Source organism: Mytilus trossulus, chromosome 10 (genome assembly GCF_036588685.1).
Source record: "Mytilus trossulus isolate FHL-02 chromosome 10, PNRI_Mtr1.1.1.hap1, whole genome shotgun sequence".
In the NCBI taxonomy this organism is placed as follows: Eukaryota; Metazoa; Mollusca; class Bivalvia; order Mytilida; family Mytilidae; genus Mytilus; species Mytilus trossulus.
Genome location: NC_086382.1, coordinates 67015075 through 67041302, shown reverse-complemented (window position 1 = coordinate 67041302; position 26228 = coordinate 67015075).

Below are 26228 nucleotides of genomic sequence, written 5' to 3'. Positions count from 1 at the left end.
TCCGTACTTTTACCCACCTGGGTATTTGGGTCCAGGCAACCTTAGGCAAGTGCCTATCATTTGTACCTAGTGGGCAAAAAAGCTTTGCCGTAGGGAAAATTTTATGAACGAAAGAAGGGGGATGGTAGGGTCACCCTACCCCAACTTTGGACCTCAAAAAAAAAAGTTCCGTAATTTTACCCACCTGGGTATTTGGGTCCGAGCAACCTTAGGCAAGTGCCTATCATTTGTACCTAGTGGGCAAAAAAGCTTTGCCGTAGGGAAAATTTTATGAACGAAAGAAGGGGGATGGTAGGGTCACCCTACCCCAACTTTGGACCTCAAAAAAAAAAGTTCCGTACTTTTACCCACCTGGGTATTTGGGTCCAGGCAACCTTAGGCAAGTGCCTATCATTTGTACCTAGTGGGCAAAAAAGCTTTGCCGTAGGGAAAATTTTATGAACGAAAGAAGGGGGATGGTAGGGTCACCCTACCCCAACTTTGGACCTCAAAAAAAAAAGTTCCGTAATTTTACCCACCTGGGTATTTAGGTCCAGGCAACCTTAGGCAAGTGCCTATCATTTGTACCTAGTGGGCAAAAAAGCTTTGCCGTAGGGAAAATTTTATGAACGAAAGAAGGGGGATGGTAGGGTCACCCTACCCCAACTTTGGACCTCAAAAAAAAAAGTTCCGTACTTTTACCCACCTGGGTATTTGGGTCCAGGCAACCTTAGGCAAGTGCCTATCATTTGTACCTAGTGGGCAAAAAAGCTTTGCCGTAGGGAAAATTTTATGAACGAAAGAAGGGGGATGGTAGGGTCACCCTACCCCAACTTTGGACCTCAAAAAAAAAAGTTCCGTACTTTTACCCACCTGGGTATTTGGGTCCAGGCAACCTTAGGCAAGTGCCTATCATTTGTACCTAGTGGGCAAAAAAGCTTTGCCGTAGGGAAAATTTTATGAACGAAAGAAGGGGGATGGTAGGGTCACCCTACCCCAACTTTGGACCTAAAAAAAAAAAGTTCCGTAATTTTACCCACCTGGGTATTTAGGTCCAGGCAACCTTAGGCAAGTGCCTATCATTTGTACCTAGTGGGCAAAAAAGCTTTGCCGTAGGGAAAATTTTATGAACGAAAGAAGGGGGATGGTAGGGTCACCCTACCCCAACTTTGGACCTCAAAAAAAAAAGTTCCGTAATTTTACCCACCTGGGTATTTAGGTCCAGGCAACCTTAGGCAAGTGCCTATCATTTGTACCTAGTGGGCAAAAAAGCTTTGCCGTAGGGAAAATTTTATGAACGAAAGAAGGGGGATGGTAGGGTCACCCTACCCCAACTTTGGACCTCAAAAAAAAAAGTTCCGTACTTTTACCCACCTGGGTATTTGGGTCCAGGCAACCTTAGGCAAGTGCCTATCATTTGTACCTAGTGGGCAAAAAAGCTTTGCCGTAGGGAAAATTTTATGAACGAAAGAAGGGGGATGGTAGGGTCACCCTACCCCAACTTTGGACCTCAAAAAAAAAAGTTCCGTAATTTTACCCACCTGGGTATTTGGGTCCGAGCAACCTTAGGCAAGTGCCTATCATTTGTACCTAGTGGGCAAAAAAGCTTTGCCGTAGGGAAAATTTTATGAACGAAAGAAGGGGGATGGTAGGGTCACCCTACCCCAACTTTGGACCTCAAAAAAAAAAGTTCCGTACTTTTACCCACCTGGGTATTTGGGTCCAGGCAACCTTAGGCAAGTGCCTATCATTTGTACCTAGTGGGCAAAAAAGCTTTGCCGTAGGGAAAATTTTATGAACGAAAGAAGGGGGATGGTAGGGTCACCCTACCCCAACTTTGGACCTCAAAAAAAAAAGTTCCGTAATTTTACCCACCTGGGTATTTAGGTCCAGGCAACCTTAGGCAAGTGCCTATCATTTGTACCTAGTGGGCAAAAAAGCTTTGCCGTAGGGAAAATTTTATGAACGAAAGAAGGGGGATGGTAGGGTCACCCTACCCCAACTTTGGACCTCAAAAAAAAAAGTTCCGTACTTTTACCCACCTGGGTATTTGGGTCCAGGCAACCTTAGGCAAGTGCCTATCATTTGTACCTAGTGGGCAAAAAAGATTTGCCGTAGGGAAAATTTTATGAACGAAAGAAGGGGGATGGTAGGGTCACCCTACCCCAACTTTGGACCTCAAAAAAAAAAGTTCCGTACTTTTACCCACCTGGGTATTTGGGTCCAGGCAACCTTAGGCAAGTGCCTATCATTTGTACCTAGTGGGCAAAAAAGCTTTGCCGTAGGGAAAATTTTATGAACGAAAGAAGGGGGATGGTAGGGTCACCCTACCCCAACTTTGGACCTCAAAAAAAAAAGTTCCGTAATTTTACCCACCTGGGTATTTAGGTCCAGGCAACCTTAGGCAAGTGCCTATCATTTGTACCTAGTGGGCAAAAAAGCTTTGCCGTAGGGAAAATTTTATGAACGAAAGAAGGGGGATGGTAGGGTCACCCTACCCCAACTTTGGACCTCAAAAAAAAAAGTTCCGTACTTTTACCCACCTGGGTATTTGGGTCCAGGCAACCTTAGGCAAGTGCCTATCATTTGTACCTAGTGGGCAAAAAAGCTTTGCCGTAGGGAAAATTTTATGAACGAAAGAAGGGGGATGGTAGGGTCACCCTACCCCAACTTTGGACCTCAAAAAAAAAAGTTCCGTACTTTTACCCACCTGGGTATTTGGGTCCAGGCAACCTTAGGCAAGTGCCTATCATTTGTACCTAGTGGGCAAAAAAGCTTTGCCGTAGGGAAAATTTTATGAACGAAAGAAGGGGGATGGTAGGGTCACCCTACCCCAACTTTGGACCTAAAAAAAAAAAGTTCCGTAATTTTACCCACCTGGGTATTTAGGTCCAGGCAACCTTAGGCAAGTGCCTATCATTTGTACCTAGTGGGCAAAAAAGCTTTGCCGTAGGGAAAATTTTATGAACGAAAGAAGGGGGATGGTAGGGTCACCCTACCCCAACTTTGGACCTCAAAAAAAAAAGTTCCGTACTTTTAACCACCTGGGTATTTGGGTCCAGGCAACCTTAGGCAAGTGCCTATCATTTGTACCTAGTGGGCAAAAAAGCTTTGCCGTAGGGAAAATTTTATGAACGAAAGAAGGGGGATGGTAGGGTCACCCTACCCCAACTTTGGACCTCAAAAAAAAAAGTTCCGTAATTTTACCCACCTGGGTATTTAGGTCCAGGCAACCTTAGGCAAGTGCCTATCATTTGTACCTAGTGGGCAAAAAAGCTTTGCCGTAGGGAAAATTTTATGAACGAAAGAAGGGGGATGGTAGGGTCACCCTACCCCAACTTTGGACCTCAAAAAAAAAAGTTCCGTACTTTTACCCACCTGGGTATTTGGGTCCAGGCAACCTTAGGCAAGTGCCTATCATTTGTACCTAGTGGGCAAAAAAGCTTTGCCGTAGGGAAAATTTTATGAACGAAAGAAGGGGGATGGTAGGGTCACCCTACCCCAACTTTGGACCTCAAAAAAAAAAGTTCCGTACTTTTACCCACCTGGGTATTTGGGTCCAGGCAACCTTAGGCAAGTGCCTATCATTTGTACCTAGTGGGCAAAAAAGCTTTGCCGTAGGGAAAATTTTATGAACGAAAGAAGGGGGATGGTAGGGTCACCCTACCCCAACTTTGGACCTCAAAAAAAAAAGTTCCGTAATTTTACCCACCTGGGTATTTAGGTCCAGGCAACCTTAGGCAAGTGCCTATCATTTGTACCTAGTGGGCAAAAAAGCTTTGCCGTAGGGAAAATTTTATGAACGAAAGAAGGGGGATGGTAGGGTCACCCTACCCCAACTTTGGACCTCAAAAAAAAAAGTTCCGTACTTTTACCCACCTGGGTATTTGGGTCCAGGCAACCTTAGGCAAGTGCCTATCATTTGTACCTAGTGGGCAAAAAAGCTTTGCCGTAGGGAAAATTTTATGAACGAAAGAAGGGGGATGGTAGGGTCACCCTACCCCAACTTTGGACCTCAAAAAAAAAAGTTCCGTAATTTTACCCACCTGGGTATTTGGGTCCAGGCAACCTTAGGCAAGTGCCTATCATTTGTACCTAGTGGGCAAAAAAGCTTTGCCGTAGGGAAAATTTTATGAACGAAAGAAGGGGGATGGTAGGGTCACCCTACCCCAACTTTGGACCTCAAAAAAAAAAGTTCCGTACTTTTACCCACCTGGGTATTTGGGTCCAGGCAACCTTAGGCAAGTGCCTATCATTTGTACCTAGTGGGCAAAAAAGCTTTGCCGTAGGGAAAATTTTATGAACGAAAGAAGGGGGATGGTAGGGTCACCCTACCCCAACTTTGGACCTCAAAAAAAAAAGTTCCGTAATTTTACCCACCTGGGTATTTAGGTCCAGGCAACCTTAGGCAAGTGCCTATCATTTGTACCTAGTGGGCAAAAAAGCTTTGCCGTAGGGAAAATTTTATGAACGAAAGAAGGGGGATGGTAGGGTCACCCTACCCCAACTTTGGACCTCAAAAAAAAAAGTTCCGTACTTTTACCCACCTGGGTATTTGGGTCCAGGCAACCTTAGGCAAGTGCCTATCATTTGTACCTAGTGGGAAAAAAAGCTTTGCCGTAGGGAAAATTTTATGAACGAAAGAAGGGGGATGGTAGGGTCACCCTACCCCAACTTTGGACCTCAAAAAAAAAAGTTCCGTAATTTTACCCACCTGGGTATTTGGGTCCAGGCAACCTTAGGCAGGTGCCTATCATTTGTACCTAGTGGGCAAAAAAGCTTTGCCGTAGGGAAAATTTTATGAACGAAAGAAGGGGGATGGTAGGGTCACCCTACCCCAACTTTGGACCTCAAAAAAAAAAGTTCCGTACTTTTACCCACCTGGGTATTTGGGTCCAGGCAACCTTAGGCAAGTGCCTATCATTTGTACCTAGTGGGCAAAAAAGCTTTGCCGTAGGGAAAATTTTATGAACGAAAGAAGGGGGATGGTAGGGTCACCCTACCCCAACTTTGGACCTCAAAAAAAAAAGTTCCGTACTTTTACCCACCTGGGTATTTGGGTCCAGGCAACCTTAGGCAAGTGCCTATCATTTGTACCTAGTGGGCAAAAAAGCTTTGCCGTAGGGAAAATTTTATGAACGAAAGAAGGGGGATGGTAGGGTCACCCTACCCCAACTTTGGACCTCAAAAAAAAAAGTTCCGTAATTTTACCCACCTGGGTATTTAGGTCCAGGCAACCTTAGGCAAGTGCCTATCATTTGTACCTAGTGGGCAAAAAAGCTTTGCCGTAGGGAAAATTTTATGAACGAAAGAAGGGGGATGGTAGGGTCACCCTACCCCAACTTTGGACCTCAAAAAAAAAAGTTCCGTACTTTTACCCACCTGGGTATTTGGGTCCAGGCAACCTTAGGCAAGTGCCTATCATTTGTACCTAGTGGGCAAAAAAGCTTTGCCGTAGGGAAAATTTTATGAACGAAAGAAGGGGGATGGTAGGGTCACCCTACCCCAACTTTGGACCTCAAAAAAAAAAGTTCCGTAATTTTACCCACCTGGGTATTTGGGTCCAGGCAACCTTAGGCAAGTGCCTATCATTTGTACCTAGTGGGCAAAAAAGCTTTGCCGTAGGGAAGATTTTATGAACGAAAGAAGGGGGATGGTAGGGTCACCCTACCCCAACTTTGGACCTCAAAAAAAAAAGTTCCGTACTTTTACCCACCTGGGTATTTGGGTCCAGGCAACCTTAGGCAAGTGCCTATCATTTGTACCTAGTGGGCAAAAAAGCTTTGCCGTAGGGAAAATTTTATGAACGAAAGAAGGGGGATGGTAGGGTCACCCTACCCCAACTTTGGACCTCAAAAAAAAAAGTTCCGTAATTTTACCCACCTGGGTATTTAGGTCCAGGCAACCTTAGGCAAGTGCCTATCATTTGTACCTAGTGGGCAAAAAAGCTTTGCCGTAGGGAAAATTTTATGAACGAAAGAAGGGGGATGGTAGGGTCACCCTACCCCAACTTTGGACCTCAAAAAAAAAAGTTCCGTACTTTTACCCACCTGGGTATTTGGGTCCAGGCAACCTTAGGCAAGTGCCTATCATTTGTACCTAGTGGGCAAAAAAGCTTTGCCGTAGGGAAAATTTTATGAACGAAAGAAGGGGGATGGTAGGGTCACCCTACCCCAACTTTGGACCTCAAAAAAAAAAGTTCCGTAATTTTACCCACCTGGGTATTTGGGTCCAGGCAACCTTAGGCAAGTGCCTATCATTTGTACCTAGTGGGCAAAAAAGCTTTGCCGTAGGGAAAATTTTATGAACGAAAGAAGGGGGATGGTAGGGTCACCCTACCCCAACTTTGGACCTCAAAAAAAAAAGTTCCGTACTTTTACCCACCTGGGTATTTGGGTCCAGGCAACCTTAGGCAAGTGCCTATCATTTGTACCTAGTGGGCAAAAAAGCTTTGCCGTAGGGAAAATTTTATGAACGAAAGAAGGGGGATGGTAGGGTCACCCTACCCCAACTTTGGACCTCAAAAAAAAAGTTCCGTAATTTTACCCACCTGGGTATTTAGGTCCAGGCAACCTTAGGCAAGTGCCTATCATTTGTACCTAGTGGGCAAAAAAGCTTTGCCGTAGGGAAAATTTTATGAACGAAAGAAGGGGGATGGTAGGGTCACCCTACCCCAACTTTGGACCTCAAAAAAAAAAGTTCCGTACTTTTACCCACCTGGGTATTTGGGTCCAGGCAACCTTAGGCAAGTGCCTATCATTTGTACCTAGTGGGCAAAAAAGCTTTGCCGTAGGGAAAATTTTATGAACGAAAGAAGGGGGATGGTAGGGTCACCCTACCCCAACTTTGGACCTCAAAAAAAAAAGTTCCGTAATTTTACCCACCTGGGTATTTGGGTCCAGGCAACCTTAGGCAAGTGCCTATCATTTGTACCTAGTGGGCAAAAAAGCTTTGCCGTAGGGAAAATTTTATGAACGAAAGAAGGGGGATGGTAGGGTCACCCTACCCCAACTTTGGACCTCAAAAAAAAAAGTTCCGTAATTTTACCCACCTGGGTATTTAGGTCCAGGCAACCTTAGGCAAGTGCCTATCATTTGTACCTAGTGGGCAAAAAAGCTTTGCCGTAGGGAAAATTTTATGAACGAAAGAAGGGGGATGGTAGGGTCACCCTACCCCAACTTTGGACCTCAAAAAAAAAAGTTCCGTACTTTTACCCACCTGGGTATTTGGGTCCAGGCAACCTTAGGCAAGTGCCTATCATTTGTACCTAGTGGGCAAAAAAGCTTTGCCGTAGGGAAAATTTTATGAACGAAAGAAGGGGGATGGTAGGGTCACCCTACCCCAACTTTGGACCTCAAAAAAAAAAGTTCCGTAATTTTACCCACCTGGGTATTTGGGTCCAGGCAACCTTAGGCAAGTGCCTATCATTTGTACCTAGTGGGCAAAAAAGCTTTGCCGTAGGGAAAATTTTATGAACGAAAGAAGGGGGATGGTAGGGTCACCCTACCCCAACTTTGGACCTCAAAAAAAAAAGTTCCGTACTTTTACCCACCTGGGTATTTAGGTCCAGGCAACCTTAGGCAAGTGCCTATCATTTGTACCTAGTGGGCAAAAAAGCTTTGCCGTAGGGAAAATTTTATGAACGAAAGAAGGGGGATGGTAGGGTCACCCTACCCCAACTTTGGACCTCAAAAAAAAAAGTTCCGTAATTTTACCCACCTGGGTATTTAGGTCCAGGCAACCTTAGGCAAGTGCCTATCATTTGTACCTAGTGGGCAAAAAAGCTTTGCCGTAGGGAAAATTTTATGAACGAAAGAAGGGGGATGGTAGGGTCACCCTACCCCAACTTTGGACCTCAAAAAAAAAAGTTCCGTACTTTTACCCACCTGGGTATTTGGGTCCAGGCAACCTTAGGCAAGTGCCTATCATTTGTACCTAGTGGGCAAAAAAGCTTTGCCGTAGGGAAAATTTTATGAACGAAAGAAGGGGGATGGTAGGGTCACCCTACCCCAACTTTGGACCTCAAAAAAAAAAGTTCCGTAATTTTACCCACCTGGGTATTTGGGTCCAGGCAACCTTAGGCAAGTGCCTATCATTTGTACCTAGTGGGCAAAAAAGCTTTGCCGTAGGGAAAATTTTATGAACGAAAGAAGGGGGATGGTAGGGTCACCCTACCCCAACTTTGGACCTCAAAAAAAAAAGTTCCGTACTTTTACCCACCTGGGTATTTGGGTCCAGGCAACCTTAGGCAAGTGCCTATCATTTGTACCTAGTGGGCAAAAAAGCTTTGCCGTAGGGAAAATTTTATGAACGAAAGAAGGGGGATGGTAGGGTCACCCTACCCCAACTTTGGACCTCAAAAAAAAAAGTTCCGTAATTTTACCCACCTGGGTATTTGGGTCCAGGCAACCTTAGGCAAGTGCCTATCATTTGTACCTAGTGGGCAAAAAAGCTTTGCCGTAGGGAAAATTTTATGAACGAAAGAAGGGGGATGGTAGGGTCACCCTACCCCAACTTTGGACCTCAAAAAAAAAAGTTCCGTACTTTTACCCACCTGGGTATTTAGGTCCAGGCAACCTTAGGCAAGTGCCTATCATTTGTACCTAGTGGGCAAAAAAGCTTTGCCGTAGGGAAAATTTTATGAACGAAAGAAGGGGGATGGTAGGGTCACCCTACCCCAACTTTGGACCTCAAAAAAAAAAGTTCCGTAATTTTACCCACCTGGGTATTTAGGTCCAGGCAACCTTAGGCAAGTGCCTATCATTTGTACCTAGTGGGCAAAAAAGCTTTGCCGTAGGGAAAATTTTATGAACGAAAGAAGGGGGATGGTAGGGTCACCCTACCCCAACTTTGGACCTCAAAAAAAAAAGTTCCGTACTTTTACCCACCTGGGTATTTGGGTCCAGGCAACCTTAGGCAAGTGCCTATCATTTGTACCTAGTGGGCAAAAAAGCTTTGCCGTAGGGAAAATTTTATGAACGAAAGAAGGGGGATGGTAGGGTCACCCTACCCCAACTTTGGACCTCAAAAAAAAAAGTTCCGTAATTTTACCCACCTGGGTATTTGGGTCCAGGCAACCTTAGGCAAGTGCCTATCATTTGTACCTAGTGGGCAAAAAAGCTTTGCCGTAGGGAAAATTTTATGAACGAAAGAAGGGGGATGGTAGGGTCACCCTACCCCAACTTTGGACCTCAAAAAAAAAAGTTCCGTACTTTTACCCACCTGGGTATTTGGGTCCAGGCAACCTTAGGCAAGTGCCTATCATTTGTACCTAGTGGGCAAAAAAGCTTTGCCGTAGGGAAAATTTTATGAACGAAAGAAGGGGGATGGTAGGGTCACCCTACCCCAACTTTGGACCTCAAAAAAAAAAGTTCCGTAATTTTACCCACCTGGGTATTTAGGTCCAGGCAACCTTAGGCAAGTGCCTATCATTTGTACCTAGTGGGCAAAAAAGCTTTGCCGTAGGGAAAATTTTATGAACGAAAGAAGGGGGATGGTAGGGTCACCCTACCCCAACTTTGGACCTCAAAAAAAAAAGTTCCGTACTTTTACCCACCTGGGTATTTGGGTCCAGGCAACCTTAGGCAAGTGCCTATCATTTGTACCTAGTGGGCAAAAAAGCTTTGCCGTAGGGAAAATTTTATGAACGAAAGAAGGGGGATGGTAGGGTCACCCTACCCCAACTTTGGACCTCAAAAAAAAAAGTTCCGTAATTTTACCCACCTGGGTATTTGGGTCCAGGCAACCTTAGGCAAGTGCCTATCATTTGTACCTAGTGGGCAAAAAAGCTTTGCCGTAGGGAAAATTTTATGAACGAAAGAAGGGGGATGGTAGGGTCACCCTACCCCAACTTTGGACCTCAAAAAAAAAAGTTCCGTACTTTTACCCACCTGGGTATTTGGGTCCAGGCAACCTTAGGCAAGTGCCTATCATTTGTACCTAGTGGGCAAAAAAGCTTTGCCGTAGGGAAAATTTTATGAACGAAAGAAGGGGGATGGTAGGGTCACCCTACCCCAACTTTGGACCTCAAAAAAAAAAGTTCCGTAATTTTACCCACCTGGGTATTTAGGTCCAGGCAACCTTAGGCAAGTGCCTATCATTTGTACCTAGTGGGCAAAAAAGCTTTGCCGTAGGGAAAATTTTATGAACGAAAGAAGGGGGATGGTAGGGTCACCCTACCCCAACTTTGGACCTCAAAAAAAAAAGTTCCGTACTTTTACCCACCTGGGTATTTGGGTCCAGGCAACCTTAGGCAAGTGCCTATCATTTGTACCTAGTGGGCAAAAAAGCTTTGCCGTAGGGAAAATTTTATGAACGAAAGAAGGGGGATGGTAGGGTCACCCTACCCCAACTTTGGACCTCAAAAAAAAAAGTTCCGTACTTTTACCCACCTGGGTATTTGGGTCCAGGCAACCTTAGGCAAGTGCCTATCATTTGTACCTAGTGGGCAAAAAAGCTTTGCCGTAGGGAAAATTTTATGAACGAAAGAAGGGGGATGGTAGGGTCACCCTACCCCAACTTTGGACCTCAAAAAAAAAAGTTCCGTAATTTTACCCACCTGGGTATTTGGGTCCAGGCAACCTTAGGCAAGTGCCTATCATTTGTACCTAGTGGGCAAAAAAGCTTTGCCGTAGGGAAAATTTTATGAACGAAAGAAGGGGGATGGTAGGGTCACCCTACCCCAACTTTGGACCTCAAAAAAAAAAGTTCCGTAATTTTACCCACCTGGGTATTTAGGTCCAGGCAACCTTAGGCAAGTGCCTATCATTTGTACCTAGTGGGCAAAAAAGCTTTGCCGTAGGGAAAATTTTATGAACGAAAGAAGGGGGATGGTAGGGTCACCCTACCCCAACTTTGGACCTCAAAAAAAAAAGTTCCGTACTTTTACCCACCTGGGTATTTGGGTCCAGGCAACCTTAGGCAAGTGCCTATCATTTGTACCTAGTGGGCAAAAAAGCTTTGCCGTAGGGAAAATTTTATGAACGAAAGAAGGGGGATGGTAGGGTCACCCTACCCCAACTTTGGACCTCAAAAAAAAAAGTTCCGTAATTTTACCCACCTGGGTATTTGGGTCCAGGCAACCTTAGGCAAGTGCCTATCATTTGTACCTAGTGGGCAAAAAAGCTTTGCCGTAGGGAAAATTTTATGAACGAAAGAAGGGGGATGGTAGGGTCACCCTACCCCGACTTTGGACCTAAAAAAAAAAAGTTCCGTACTTTTACTGGACCCAAATACCCAGGTGGGTAAAAGTACGGAACTTTTTTTTTTGAGGTCCAAAGTTGGGGAAGGGTGACCCTACCATCCCCCTTCTTTCGTTCATAAAATTTTCCCTACGGCAAAGCTTTTTTGCCCACTAGGTACAAATGATAGGCACTTGCCTAAGGTTGCCTGGACCCAAATACCCAGGTGGGTAAAATTACGGAACTTTTTTTTTTGAGGTCCAAAGTTGGGGTAGGGTGACCCTACCATCCCCCTTCTTTCGTTCATAAAATTTTCCCTACGGCAAAGCTTTTTTGCCCACTAGGTACAAATGATAGGCACTTGCCTAAGGTTGCCTGGACCCAAATACCCAGGTGGGTAAAAGTACGGAACTTTTTTTTTTGAGGTCCAAAGTTGGGGTAGGGTGACCCTACCATCCCCCTTCTTTCGTTCATAAAATTTTCCCTACGGCAAAGCTTTTTTGCCCACTAGGTACAAATGATAGGCACTTGCCTAAGGTTGCCTGGACCTAAATACCCAGGTGGGTAAAATTACGGAACTTTTTTTTTTGAGGTCCAAAGTTGGGGTAGGGTGACCCTACCATCCCCCTTCTTTCGTTCATAAAATTTTCCCTACGGCAAAGCTTTTTTGCCCACTAGGTACAAATGATAGGCACTTGCCTAAGGTTGCCTGGACCCAAATACCCAGGTGGGTAAAAGTACGGAACTTTTTTTTTTGAGGTCCAAAGTTGGGGTAGGGTGACCCTACCATCCCCCTTCTTTCGTTCATAAAATTTTCCCTACGGCAAAGCTTTTTTGCCCACTAGGTACAAATGATAGGCACTTGCCTAAGGTTGCCTGGACCCAAATACCCAGGTGGGTAAAATTACGGAACTTTTTTTTTTGAGGTCCAAAGTTGGGGTAGGGTGACCCTACCATCCCCCTTCTTTCGTTCATAAAATTTTCCCTACGGCAAAGCTTTTTTGCCCACTAGGTACAAATGATAGGCACTTGCCTAAGGTTGCCTGGACCCAAATACCCAGGTGGGTAAAAGTACGGAACTTTTTTTTTTGAGGTCCAAAGTTGGGGTAGGGTGACCCTACCATCCCCCTTCTTTCGTTCATAAAATTTTCCCTACGGCAAAGCTTTTTTGCCCACTAGGTACAAATGATAGGCACTTGCCTAAGGTTGCCTGGACCTAAATACCCAGGTGGGTAAAATTACGGAACTTTTTTTTTTGAGGTCCAAAGTTGGGGTAGGGTGACCCTACCATCCCCCTTCTTTCGTTCATAAAATTTTCCCTACGGCAAAGCTTTTTTGCCCACTAGGTACAAATGATAGGCACTTGCCTAAGGTTGCCTGGACCCAAATACCCAGGTGGGTAAAAGTACGGAACTTTTTTTTTTGAGGTCCAAAGTTGGGGTAGGGTGACCCTACCATCCCCCTTCTTTCGTTCATAAAATTTTCCCTACGGCAAAGCTTTTTTGCCCACTAGGTACAAATGATAGGCACTTGCCTAAGGTTGCCTGGACCCAAATACCCAGGTGGGTAAAATTACGGAACTTTTTTTTTTGAGGTCCAAAGTTGGGGTAGGGTGACCCTACCATCCCCCTTCTTTCGTTCATAAAATTTTCCCTACGGCAAAGCTTTTTTGCCCACTAGGTACAAATGATAGGCACTTGCCTAAGGTTGCCTGGACCCAAATACCCAGGTGGGTAAAAGTACGGAACTTTTTTTTTTGAGGTCCAAAGTTGGGGTAGGGTGACCCTACCATCCCCCTTCTTTCGTTCATAAAATTTTCCCTACGGCAAAGCTTTTTTGCCCACTAGGTACAAATGATAGGCACTTGCCTAAGGTTGCCTGGACCCAAATACCCAGGTGGGTAAAAGTACGGAACTTTTTTTTTTGAGGTCCAAAGTTGGGGTAGGGTGACCCTACCATCCCCCTTCTTTCGTTCATAAAATTTTCCCTACGGCAAAGCTTTTTTGCCCACTAGGTACAAATGATAGGCACTTGCCTAAGGTTGCCTGGACCTAAATACCCAGGTGGGTAAAATTACGGAACTTTTTTTTTTGAGGTCCAAAGTTGGGGTAGGGTGACCCTACCATCCCCCTTCTTTCGTTCATAAAATTTTCCCTACGGCAAAGCTTTTTTGCCCACTAGGTACAAATGATAGGCACTTGCCTAAGGTTGCCTGGACCCAAATACCCAGGTGGGTAAAAGTACGGAACTTTTTTTTTTGAGGTCCAAAGTTGGGGTAGGGTGACCCTACCATCCCCCTTCTTTCGTTCATAAAATTTTCCCTACGGCAAAGCTTTTTTGCCCACTAGGTACAAATGATAGGCACTTGCCTAAGGTTGCCTGGACCCAAATACCCAGGTGGGTAAAATTACGGAACTTTTTTTTTTGAGGTCCAAAGTTGGGGTAGGGTGACCCTACCATCCCCCTTCTTTCGTTCATAAAATTTTCCCTACGGCAAAGCTTTTTTGCCCACTAGGTACAAATGATAGGCACTTGCCTAAGGTTGCCTGGACCCAAATACCCAGGTGGGTAAAAGTACGGAACTTTTTTTTTTGAGGTCCAAAGTTGGGGTAGGGTGACCCTACCATCCCCCTTCTTTCGTTCATAAAATTTTCCCTACGGCAAAGCTTTTTTGCCCACTAGGTACAAATGATAGGCACTTGCCTAAGGTTGCCTGGACCCAAATACCCAGGTGGGTAAAAGTACGGAACTTTTTTTTTTGAGGTCCAAAGTTGGGGTAGGGTGACCCTACCATCCCCCTTCTTTCGTTCATAAAATTTTCCCTACGGCAAAGCTTTTTTGCCCACTAGGTACAAATGATAGGCACTTGCCTAAGGTTGCCTGGACCCAAATACCCAGGTGGGTAAAATTACGGAACTTTTTTTTTTGAGGTCCAAAGTTGGGGTAGGGTGACCCTACCATCCCCCTTCTTTCGTTCATAAAATTTTCCCTACGGCAAAGCTTTTTTGCCCACTAGGTACAAATGATAGGCACTTGCCTAAGGTTGCCTGGACCCAAATACCCAGGTGGGTAAAATTACGGAACTTTTTTTTTTGAGGTCCAAAGTTGGGGTAGGGTGACCCTACCATCCCCCTTCTTTCGTTCATAAAATTTTCCCTACGGCAAAGCTTTTTTGCCCACTAGGTACAAATGATAGGCACTTGCCTAAGGTTGCCTGGACCTAAATACCCAGGTGGGTAAAATTACGGAACTTTTTTTTTTGAGGTCCAAAGTTAGGGTAGGGTGACCCTACCATCCCCCTTCTTTCGTTCATAAAATTTTCCCTACGGCAAAGCTTTTTTGCCCACTAGGTACAAATGATAGGCACTTGCCTAAGGTTGCCTGGACCCAAATACCCAGGTGGGTAAAAGTACGGAACTTTTTTTTTGAGGTCCAAAGTTGGGGTAGGGTGACCCTACCATCCCCCTTCTTTCGTTCATAAAATTTTCCCTACGGCAAAGCTTTTTTGCCCACTAGGTACAAATGATAGGCACTTGCCTAAGGTTGCCTGGACCCAAATACCCAGGTGGGTAAAATTACGGAACTTTTTTTTTTGAGGTCCAAAGTTGGGGTAGGGTGACCCTACCATCCCCCTTCTTTCGTTCATAAAATTTTCCCTACGGCAAAGCTTTTTTGCCCACTAGGTACAAATGATAGGCACTTGCCTAAGGTTGCCTGGACCCAAATACCCAGGTGGGTAAAAGTACGGAACTTTTTTTTTTGAGGTCCAAAGTTGGGGTAGGGTGACCCTACCATCCCCCTTCTTTCGTTCATAAAATTTTCCCTACGGCAAAGCTTTTTTGCCCACTAGGTACAAATGATAGGCACTTGCCTAAGGCTGCCTGGTCCTAAATACCCAGGTGGGTAAAATTACGGAACTTTTTTTTTTGAGGTCCAAAGTTGGGGTAGGGTGACCCTACCATCCCCCTTCTTTCGTTCATAAAATTTTCCCTACGGCAAAGCTTTTTTGCCCACTAGGTACAAATGATAGGCACTTGCCTAAGGTTGCCTGGACCCAAATACCCAGGTGGGTAAAAGTACGGAACTTTTTTTTTTGAGGTCCAAAGTTGGGGTAGGGTGACCCTACCATCCCCCTTCTTTCGTTCATAAAATTTTCCCTACGGCAAAGCTTTTTTGCCCACTAGGTACAAATGATAGGCACTTGCCTAAGGTTGCCTGGACCCAAATACCCAGGTGGGTAAAATTACGGAACTTTTTTTTTGAGGTCCAAAGTTGGGGTAGGGTGACCCTACCATCCCCCTTCTTTCGTTCATAAAATTTTCCCTACGGCAAAGCTTTTTTGCCCACTAGGTACAAATGATAGGCACTTGCCTAAGGTTGCCTGGACCCAAATACCCAGGTGGGTAAAAGTACGGAACTTTTTTTTTTGAGGTCCAAAGTTGGGGTAGGGTGACCCTACCATCCCCCTTCTTTCGTTCATAAAATTTTCCCTACGGCAAAGCTTTTTTGCCCACTAGGTACAAATGATAGGCACTTGCCTAAGGTTGCCTGGACCTAAATACCCAGGTGGGTAAAATTACGGAACTTTTTTTTTTGAGGTCCAAAGTTGGGGTAGGGTGACCCTACATGTAAAAGATTTATAAAAAGAAAAATTGAGGTCCCTGGGCAATTTTTTTAAGTCATTCAAACGGATAAATTCAGAGGAATTCGAAAATCTGACAAAAATCCCAAAGCATGAAAAGCAAATATCCTAAAAAAATATTTACAGATTGGCACTATTTTGATGGAATAGGTTGAACTACCCTATCTATATATTTTATATTTTATACCAGAAAAACTAAACAGGAAGTACCTGTCAACTGTTTGTATATCTCTTAACCATTTGGTTGATCAGATTTTATTAGTTATCTTGGTGTAATCAGGGGTGTTTTGAGTTTCCCCAAAAAAAAAAAAAAAATTTTTTTTAAATATTTTTAATTTTTTTTAGCATTTTCTTATTGTTATTTGTTTTCTTATTGTTATTTGTTTTTCTTATTTTTGTCAAAGTTTTATATTTTAAACTTTTTTGGCAAAATTTCATTTTGTTTTCAAATTTGGCAAAATTTTATTTATCCCGGTTGAACCAAGGTGGGGTGTTATTTACACCGGGGTAGTCAACCCATCAGATTGCAGTATTTTTGCTGCATAAGAAATGAGATGGTTTACCTACGTGTATACTTGATCCACAGTAATGTCGTAATATCAGAAAAAAAAAGTGGTTTGGATATTTTATTAACATCATTTTGTTGAATATTAGTTGATTATGTTTTTGTGGTACAGTAAAAAAAACGTTCAAATCTACTACTTTGTTCCTAATTTCATTTGTTCTTTAGTTCTACCGTTTTACATCTTTAAAGTTAACCAACATACATTAGTACTGTCATATATATAATATATGTCAACGACTAATATTCAGGATTGTGCAACACGACCCAAACTAAAAGTATGTGAAAAGTCAGGTGCTTCGGTATAAATAATAGTATCTGTTCTTTTTATCACATATGAAATGAATAATGAACTTTACAGGTTTTATAAGTGTAACATTAAAATTAAAAACTTACTTCTTGTTACTTTGTTTGCCGCAATGTTGCTGTTTTCTTCTTTGTCGTCAAATTTAACAATATATCCTCCAATTTCTCTACATTTTCTCTGTTCAAGAATAAATTTTGGTAACTTATTGATTCAGACAGTAAATCATTGATATGAATTACAATGCGACTACTTATAGTTTAATGTAGTGTAACTTGTATTTTTTTATTTATTGTTTAAATCATTGCAAAAGAACGAACGAAACCTCAACATAATTTTTAAATTTGTTTTTCAAAACCAATTAACTGCTGTCAGAATAATATAAAATGAAAAATTATTTGTACATTTTTAACAATATTTTCACTCACTTCCGCCGTAAACCAGTCTGCTTGGTCGGAACTGTAATAGTAGCAATGACCATCATATTTGTACCATTTTGTTTCTGATATAAAAGCAGATACATTATATGATTAAATTGAAATAATTCATTTACATATAACCATCAGATTTTTGGTTGTACATTTAAAGTATATAACGTGTGTAAAAATGTAAGATATCGATGGGGGATGAGACAATTTAATCAATTAGTGAAAGAATGAAATTTTGGTCAAAATTCACTAAAATTCTAGTATTGTGTGAACATAATTCACCATTAAGAAAATCTGTCTTCTAGCAGTCACCTTAAATTTGAAATCAAATGTATAAGAATAGATGAGAATTTCGTATTAACGTATTAACGAAGGAAATGTGTTTCGTGTGCCAGCGTTTTAGTGTTACTTTAATATTGCTTTCTAAAAACCAAAGTTTGCCATGTGGAAATTAAAAAAAAATATATTCCTTTTTGCCTTGAATATTGTGAAAAAATATGAAGCAGAACTACTACAACATTCTTTCTAACATTTAGATGGTTATCATATAACAGTCTATTTATCAAAACAAATAAGATTATATCTGACCATCTGCTTTTTTTCATTACGGTAGGCAAGCGGAAATTCTAGTCGAAGAGCATTTTAAATATTTAGAAAAGTATTGACACGCTATCTAGTACTTCGTATTAGAAAAAATAATCAACTTGACTTTGTCTCGTATTACACTAAATTATCAATTGAACTTTGAACTCCTCTGGTGAGTCTAATATACGACAGATATCTTTAAAATTAATGAGGGTTTTTTTCGTCAAATCATACACATGAATCGTGGATATTGACGGCAACTCCATGCATACCAAAGATGCTTTACATTTGACAATTTGAAAATTAATCCATTCCTATCAATTTGTGTTTGGACATATACACAAGCTATACTTTCATCATATCTAATTATGACAATTTGATACCGTAAAGAATGAATTAAAATATCATATTCTGTTGTTGTTATGCATTCAGACTCATAAATCGGAAACAAACTGACAATGTTATTGCAAAAAAGGAAACAGGCAAACAGACCAACAACAGTAAACAAAACACAACAAAGACTTTCAAAGACTGAGCAATATGAAGTCCGCCAAAAACTGATTCCAGGTGCTTCAGAGGGGTAAGCATAGGAATCTTCAATTCAAAAACCAGTTTCAATAGTTTTTGTGCATGTACTTACTGCGAAAATCTTCTCCAAGGACTTTAAAATCTGTGTCAAGTTTCTTGATCTTTTGACCCATGATATTAAGACTTCCTTTAAACATATCAAGTGTCTTTTTGTTGTCATTTTCAAATCGTGTTTCAATGTCTTTTAAATCAGTGTCAAGTTTCTTGATCTTTTGGCCCATTGTGTTAACAGTGTCTTTAAACGTGCCCAGTAACTTTTTATTATCTTCTTCTAGTTTATTAGTAACATTTCCAATATTTTCCAGTACATCTGTCAATGCTTTCCTTGATTTATCAAAGTCTTCCTTAGCCTCATTAGAAAGACATGTTTGACCAGCGGCATGTTTGATAACAACAACCAGTAAAGTAAACTGGACTACAATCAGCATAGTTTTTAACAATCTTCAAAAGAACGTAATCATTCATTTAATATTTCTATCTTAACAAGTACTAGTATATGTTTTGATTGTCAATTATTTATTCGTGTAGAGATAGCGCGAATACAAAATTCCAATACTGTATCTATGATGAGATTATTTACTAGCGTTTTTGCGCACCATTTAAAGTCAACTAAGACCGTTGCTTAAGAAAGATACCCCTCTGAAGCACCTGGGAGTTTTTGGTAGAATGCATGTTTCTGAGTCCATGTTTTGCCAATCAATTGAAATTAATGACTTCATATTTACTTAAATTTAAAGTCGTTTACAATATGGCAAAATCAAAAGCTCAAAAACATCATACGAATAGAAAACAACTGTCATATTCCAGACACATAAATGTAAAAGGTTGACTTTCTATGTCAGAAGAGGGTTGGATAATTCAATTTTAATAATTGACTTTGTATCTTACAAGAGGACTACAGTAATCAATACCAATTCATCCAGTACTAGAATAAGAAAGTTTCATGACACGACAACTTATCGTATGAATTATAACTGTTTTATTAATGAGCATTAAAATTTTGTTTAGTTTCCAAAAATATCTATGACTGTTTATACCATTTTCTTTATAAATCAATAGAACACTTTTAACCAATATTGTGTCGTCAGCCTATTCATTTACCGTTCTTTTCTCTGTTGATAACATGAACTCACCAAATTATATTCATTTAACACTAGTAATTTGTTAGGGCCCTTTATAGCTTGCTGTTCGGTGTGAGCCAAAGCTCCGTGTTAAAGACAGTACCTTGACCTATAATGGTTTACTTTTATATATTGTGACATGGATGGAGAGTTGTCTCATTGGCACACATACATGTACCACATCTTCCTTTCTTTAATCTTAATTATTATCATTGATACATATTGACCCATCTCTGCTAGTGAAATTAATAATAAACCAATGATATTTTAAATATTTGTTATTCTTTATACATGTATGCTTTATTTTCAACTAATGATATAGTTTAGATAAAACATAAATTATCGGTATCAATATACAAAAAAGAATGTTATCTCGATTCTTACCGTTTTGTTGATTCAGCTAAAATCCTTCGATTTCTAAATGTTTTATAAAATTTAGATAAAAATATGATAATTAACTGGGTATATCAAAATAAGTCGGATAGTTCTGGCTGCCTATCACAACTTTAGAATGAGGAAAGAGGTTGCTTGTTCATTATAAGTATCATAACAATAAATATATTCATTGTTAAGATAGTGTTTAACCAATGGCCAATTAAATTAGTAATTAATTGACATATCTTGATAGCACCTTCTCAACACTCTGTAATCTAATCGATTGGGGTATAAGGTCAACTTACGCCGTGTCTACACGTGATTGTCTTTTGATTTGTCTGATGAAACTTACCTAATAATTTAATGTTATTATTTAACCTTAGTAAAAAAACTAAGATAAGAAACAAGTCATTTTTTAAGTTTCGGACACGGACCTCACAGTACTTAATGTATATAGGGATCAGAGCATAACACACAAGTGTCGTGTAATAAAGGAATAATAGTAATATATCTGAATAGTTACCACCGTCAAATCCAAATGTAATAAGGAGAGAAGTTTTAAATACTCGCGTACATTTATTTCGTTTTCTTTCCTTTTCCTTTCTTTTTCAGTATTCGCCGACATTGTACAAAGATATAACTGTCCACATTATAGCATATCATATACATAAGAATCTGTGGATGATTTTCATTTAAAAGGCCATGGAAAATCTTACATTTTTAAGAACATTTACTGATTTCAGCAACAAGTACTCAGAAACTGGTCTTTTTAATTGAAATCAAACATATTGAGTTGATGTATTTATATTTCAACAAACAGTCTGTATTACAACAGGTATTAATTGTGCACCCCTTAGGCCAACATGTTTTAAATTAACAAAAGGAAGAATTCATACCCGAAGAAAAAAGCACATTTCGTAACTTTCACGCATATATGTTGACGTTGCTCTGTTTACCATATAACCCTAATTTAAGTGTGTGCTTGCATAAAATATGTCCAGATTTGTATATGCATGTTTAAAGTCAGAAGGCTGTAATTCAGCGATTGTCGTTTGTAGCTGTTTATCATTTTTGTTCATTGTTTTCTTTTAAAAATCAGGTTGTTATTTTTCTCGTTTGAATTGATTTACATTCGGGGCCTTTTATAGTTTACTATGCTTTTTTTTCATAATGGAGGCCGTACAGTGACTTATAGTTTTAATATCTCTTGACTATGGTCTGCCGTAGAGAGTAGTCTCATTTGGCAATGGTGCCACATCTTCTTTTTCAATATTTACAATTTAACATAATGTGATTTCAAAGACCCTTGAAACCAGTATGAAAAAAGTGGTTGCTGCTTGTATTAGTATGTCCACAAATGTATACCAAGGTAAAGAGATATTTGCTTCTTTAAATGGTAAGATGATAAAATATAAATTGACATAAACAGGCATGTTATATATAGGTAAATTGAAGTTTTGCATTTTTTATAAACTTATTCAAGTTCATAGATAAACTTAAGTTATAGTAGGAAAACTTAAGTTATGTTAGAATATAAATATATGTGGCGCACAGATAATAAAATCACAGGATTTGGATTCATGTTTTCTTAGAGGAAAAAAGGAAATACACAGTGTCTTGGTTCTTTGAATTGGTTAATAGTCAAAAGTACCAGGATTATAGTTTTGTACGCCAGACGCGCGTTTCGTCTACATAAGACTCATCAGTGACGCTCAGATCGAAATAGTTAAAAAGCCAAATAAATACAAAGCTGAAGAGCATTGAGGATCCAAAATTCCAAAAAGTTGTGCCAAATACGGCTAAGGTAATCTACTCCTGGGGTATGAAAATCCTTAGTTTTTCGAAAAATTCAAAGTTTTGTAAACAGAAAATTTATAAAAATGACCATATAATTGATATTCATGTCAACACCGAAGTGCTGACTACTGGGCTGGTGAAACCCTCGGGGACGAAACGTCCACCAGCAGTGGCATCGACCCAGTGGTTAAGTCCGGTAAGCTAGCCCAAAACTTTCTACTGTCGATTGAGTTCTTTATTCTAATATATTTTTAAAACGTATAACGATTTTTTTTCTGTCAAGACGTAACATGGTTGACTCATTGAAAAGATTCAAAGACCTTAAAGGGTCTATGTCTACATAGTGAATATACAGTAAAATGTTTTTTTAATCCCTAATTCGGGGTTTGTGTTTTAGAAATAATGTCTTATTTATATAAACAGACCATAAATATCCAAACATTTTGAGCATAAAAAAAGATGACTAGAGCTAGCACTTTGAAACTCGATATTTAACCAAGAAAGATACCTTGTCAACCACTGACAGGATTTTAGATGAGGAACAGGCATTATTATATTAAAGTATGTCTTTCTATGTTGTAATTTTACGCTATTGTTTCAGATAAGGGTTTAAGGTCTGGTACCATTACAACGTTTAAACCCGTTGCATGTTTTTGAAGTCAGGATTCTACTTATTCCCCTAACGCCAGGGCATTTTTACAAGTGTAAAAATGGAAGCCATTGTAGGGATGACGCGCTGCCAATTTTGCTCTTGAAAACCGATATATATATCCACAAAGCATCATTTCGATCCTTATACGCCAGTTGTATTTTAAAAGACAAATTAATCTACTAGCTAATGAGCATTTCATAATGTACAATGTACTTGTCTGCACTCAGTCATTCATGCATTCATGTCGGGTTCTTTTATAGCTGACATAACGATATGAATTTTTTCTCAATGTAACAGTCATTACGGTGATTATAATTGCTGTTATCCAAGTCATTTGATAATTGTACATGTACCACGTCTTTTTTGTTTTATAATATTAAAGATAAAACGCAAAAAGGTCATACTGTTTTTCTTAAATAACGTATTTCATGAGGAAGAAAGATAAACAATGTCACTCCGTGTATTTTACAGACACCATCACGAATTGGTTGATGTATACGATGTGTCTGTGTCTTCACTTACTAATGACATTTTTACCACGACTACGATTGTGGTTTTACATGTATATCGTCTGTCTCATATGTACCGAACCTGACCTATTCCCAAATATTACTGTTATACCAAGTGTTAACAGCTATACGACGTTCTCGGTATTTTGTAAATCCCACATTGAGGTATTTATTTTTTATGTTTCTGTTATTGATTCGGTTGAATAATGTGTTATGTCTTATCGTTTGCTGTCCAAATAATCATTATATTTCCTTCCATTACCATTATTGTCATGTACATTGTTTTGAATTTGGTATTGTGAAAATAATTGTTCGAGATTGCATGTAAGTTACTAGTCCATAAGCGTTTCAATGTTTGTGATATCCCATGGTGTCAGTCATTGATAAAATTTGTTCGTTGGTCTTCTTCGATTTGTGTGTTGCTTCGAGGAGTGTTGTTTGTTTTAACGATATTTTTTCAACATTGTCATTAACCGGGAGGTTTGCCTAGCCATTAAGCCAGGTTCAACCCACCCTTTAAAGCCAAACAAGTTAAAAGTTGATATGGCTAAGGTAATCTATGCATGGGATAAGAATATCTTTAGTATATCGAAAAATTCATACTTTTGTAAACAGGAAATTTATAAAGATGACCATATAATTGATATTTATGTCAACACCAAAGTGCTGACTACTGGGCTACAAGGCAGGCAATATCATGGTCACATTCAAACCGAAGGAAAAACAGCAAACGCTGTGGTAAAATACAAGAGACAACGAAAAGACACACATCCACATAAAAAGTTATAAAAAACACGAACAAATACAAAAAAATGACAAAGTGATGCCGGAAATACATATCCGACGACAAAAATAATAAGAATGACACCAAGAAGGAAATATGAATTGAGGTCCGCAATGTTTTTATTACTTTGTTTTGTCTGTCAATTTTTTAGATTCGAGGGTCACTGACTATTCTTTTGCAGATAAAAACGAAACCAAATTATAAGGATTTTTTATGTGTTCCTTTAACATGTTTAAACAGTCAACAACAGACTATTGTTTCTATAATATGTAGTGGTCTTAATCGTCCAGAAATGAATTAAAAATATGCACTGCGTGTAAGCATATAATGAAAGATGTATATAGATATATGCAACCACGCATGCGTTGTATATTTCATTTCAATAATACATGGTGAGGATCCTGCCATTATGTTTAATCCCGCAACATTCCCAATTTGTCCGTCCTAAATCGGGAATGTAATTCAGTGGTTGTACTAAATAATATTTGGTTTGTATTTATTGTATGTACATACACTATAGACTGTTTGTTTTCTGATTTGAATTGTTTTGCATTTGTCATCTCGGTATATTTATCTAATCGAAAACAGCAAACTTAAGTCGACAATGTTCTGAGTGAACCAAGGTGGGGTGTTATTTACACCGGGGTAGTCAACCCATCAGATTGCAGTATTTTTGCTGCATAAGAAATGAGATGGTTTACCTACGTGTATACTTGATCCACAGTAATGTCGTAATATCAGAAAAAAAAGTGGTTTGGATATTTTATTAACATCATTTTGTTGAATATTAGTTGATTATGTTTTTGTGGTACAGTAAAAAAGCCGTTCAAATCTACTACTTTGTTCCTAATTTCATTTGTTCTTTAGTTCTACCGTTTTACATCTTTAAAGTTAACCAACATACATTAGTACTGTCATATATATAATATATGTCAACGACTAATATTCAGGATTGTGCAACACGACCCAAACTAAAAGTATGTGAAAAGTCAGGTGCTTCGGTATAAATAATAGTATCTGTTCTTTTTATCACATATGAAATGAATAATGAACTTTACAGGTTTTATAAGTGTAACATTAAAATTAAAAACTTACTTCTTGTTACTTTGTTTGCCGCAATGTTGCTGTTTTCTTCTTTGTCGTCAAATTTAACAATATATCCTCCAATTTCTCTACATTTTCTCTGTTCAAGAATAAATTTTGGTAACTTATTGATTCAGACAGTAAATCATTGATATGAATTACAATGCGACTACTTATAGTTTAATGTAGTGTAAATTGTATTTTTTTATTTATTGTTTAAATCATTGCAAAAGAACGGACGAAACCTCAACATAATTTTTAAATTTGTTTTTCAAAACCAATTAACTGCTGTCAGAATAATATAAAATGAAAAATTATTTGTACATTTTTAACAATATTTTCACTCACTTCCGCCGTAAACCAGTCTGCTTGGTCGGAACTGTAATAGTAGCAATGACCATCATATTTGTACCATTTTGTTTCTGATATAAAAACAGATACATTATATGATTAAATTGAAATAATTCATTTACATATTACCATCAGATTTTTGGTTGTACATTTAAAGTATATAACGTGTGTAAAAATGTAAGATATCGATGGGGGATGAGACAATTTAATCAATTAGTGAAAGAATGAAATTTTGGTCAAAATTCACTAAAATTCTAGTATTGTGTGAACATAATTCACCATTAAGAAAATCTGTCTTCTAGCAGTCACCTTAAATTTGAAATCAAATGTATAAGAATAGATGAGAATTTCGTATTAACGTATTAACGAAGGAAATGTGTTTCGTGTGCCAGCGTTTTAGTGTTACTTTAATATTGCTTTCTAAAAACCAAAGTTTGCCATGTGGAAATTAAAAAAAAATATATTCCTTTTTGCCTTGAATATTGTAAAAAAATATGAAGCAGAACTACTACAACATTCTTTCTAACATTTAGATGGTTATCATATAACAGTCTATTTATCAAAACAAATAAGATTATATCTGACCATCTGCTTTTTTTCATTACGGTAGGCAAGCGGAAATTCTAGTCGAAGAGCATTTTAAATATTTAGAAAAGTATTGACACGCTATCTAGTACTTCGTATTAGAAAAAATAATCAACTTGACTTTGTCTCGTATTACACTAAATTATCAATTGAACTTTGAACTCCTCTGGTGAGTCTAATATACGACAGATATCTTTAAAATTAATGAGGGTTTTTTTCGTCAAATCATACACATGAATCGTGGATATTGACGGCAACTCCATGCATACCAAAGATGCTTTACATTTGACAATTTGAAAATTAATCCATTCCTATCAATTTGTGTTTGGACATATACACAAGCTATACTTTCATCATATCTAATTATGACAATTTGATACCGTAAAGAATGAATTAAAATATCATATTCTGTTGTTGTTATGCATTCAGACTCATAAATCGGAAACAAACTGACAATGTTATTGCAAAAAGGAAACAGGCAAACAGACCAACAACAGTAAACAAAACACAACAAAGACTTTCAAAGACTGAGCAATATGAAGTCCGCCAAAAACTGATTCCAGGTGCTTCAGAGGGGTAAGCATAGGAATCTTCAATTCAAAAACCAGTTTCAATAGTTTTTGTGCATGTACTTACTGCGAAAATCTTCTCCAAGGACTTTAAAATCTGTGTCAAGTTTCTTGATCTTTTGACCCATGATATT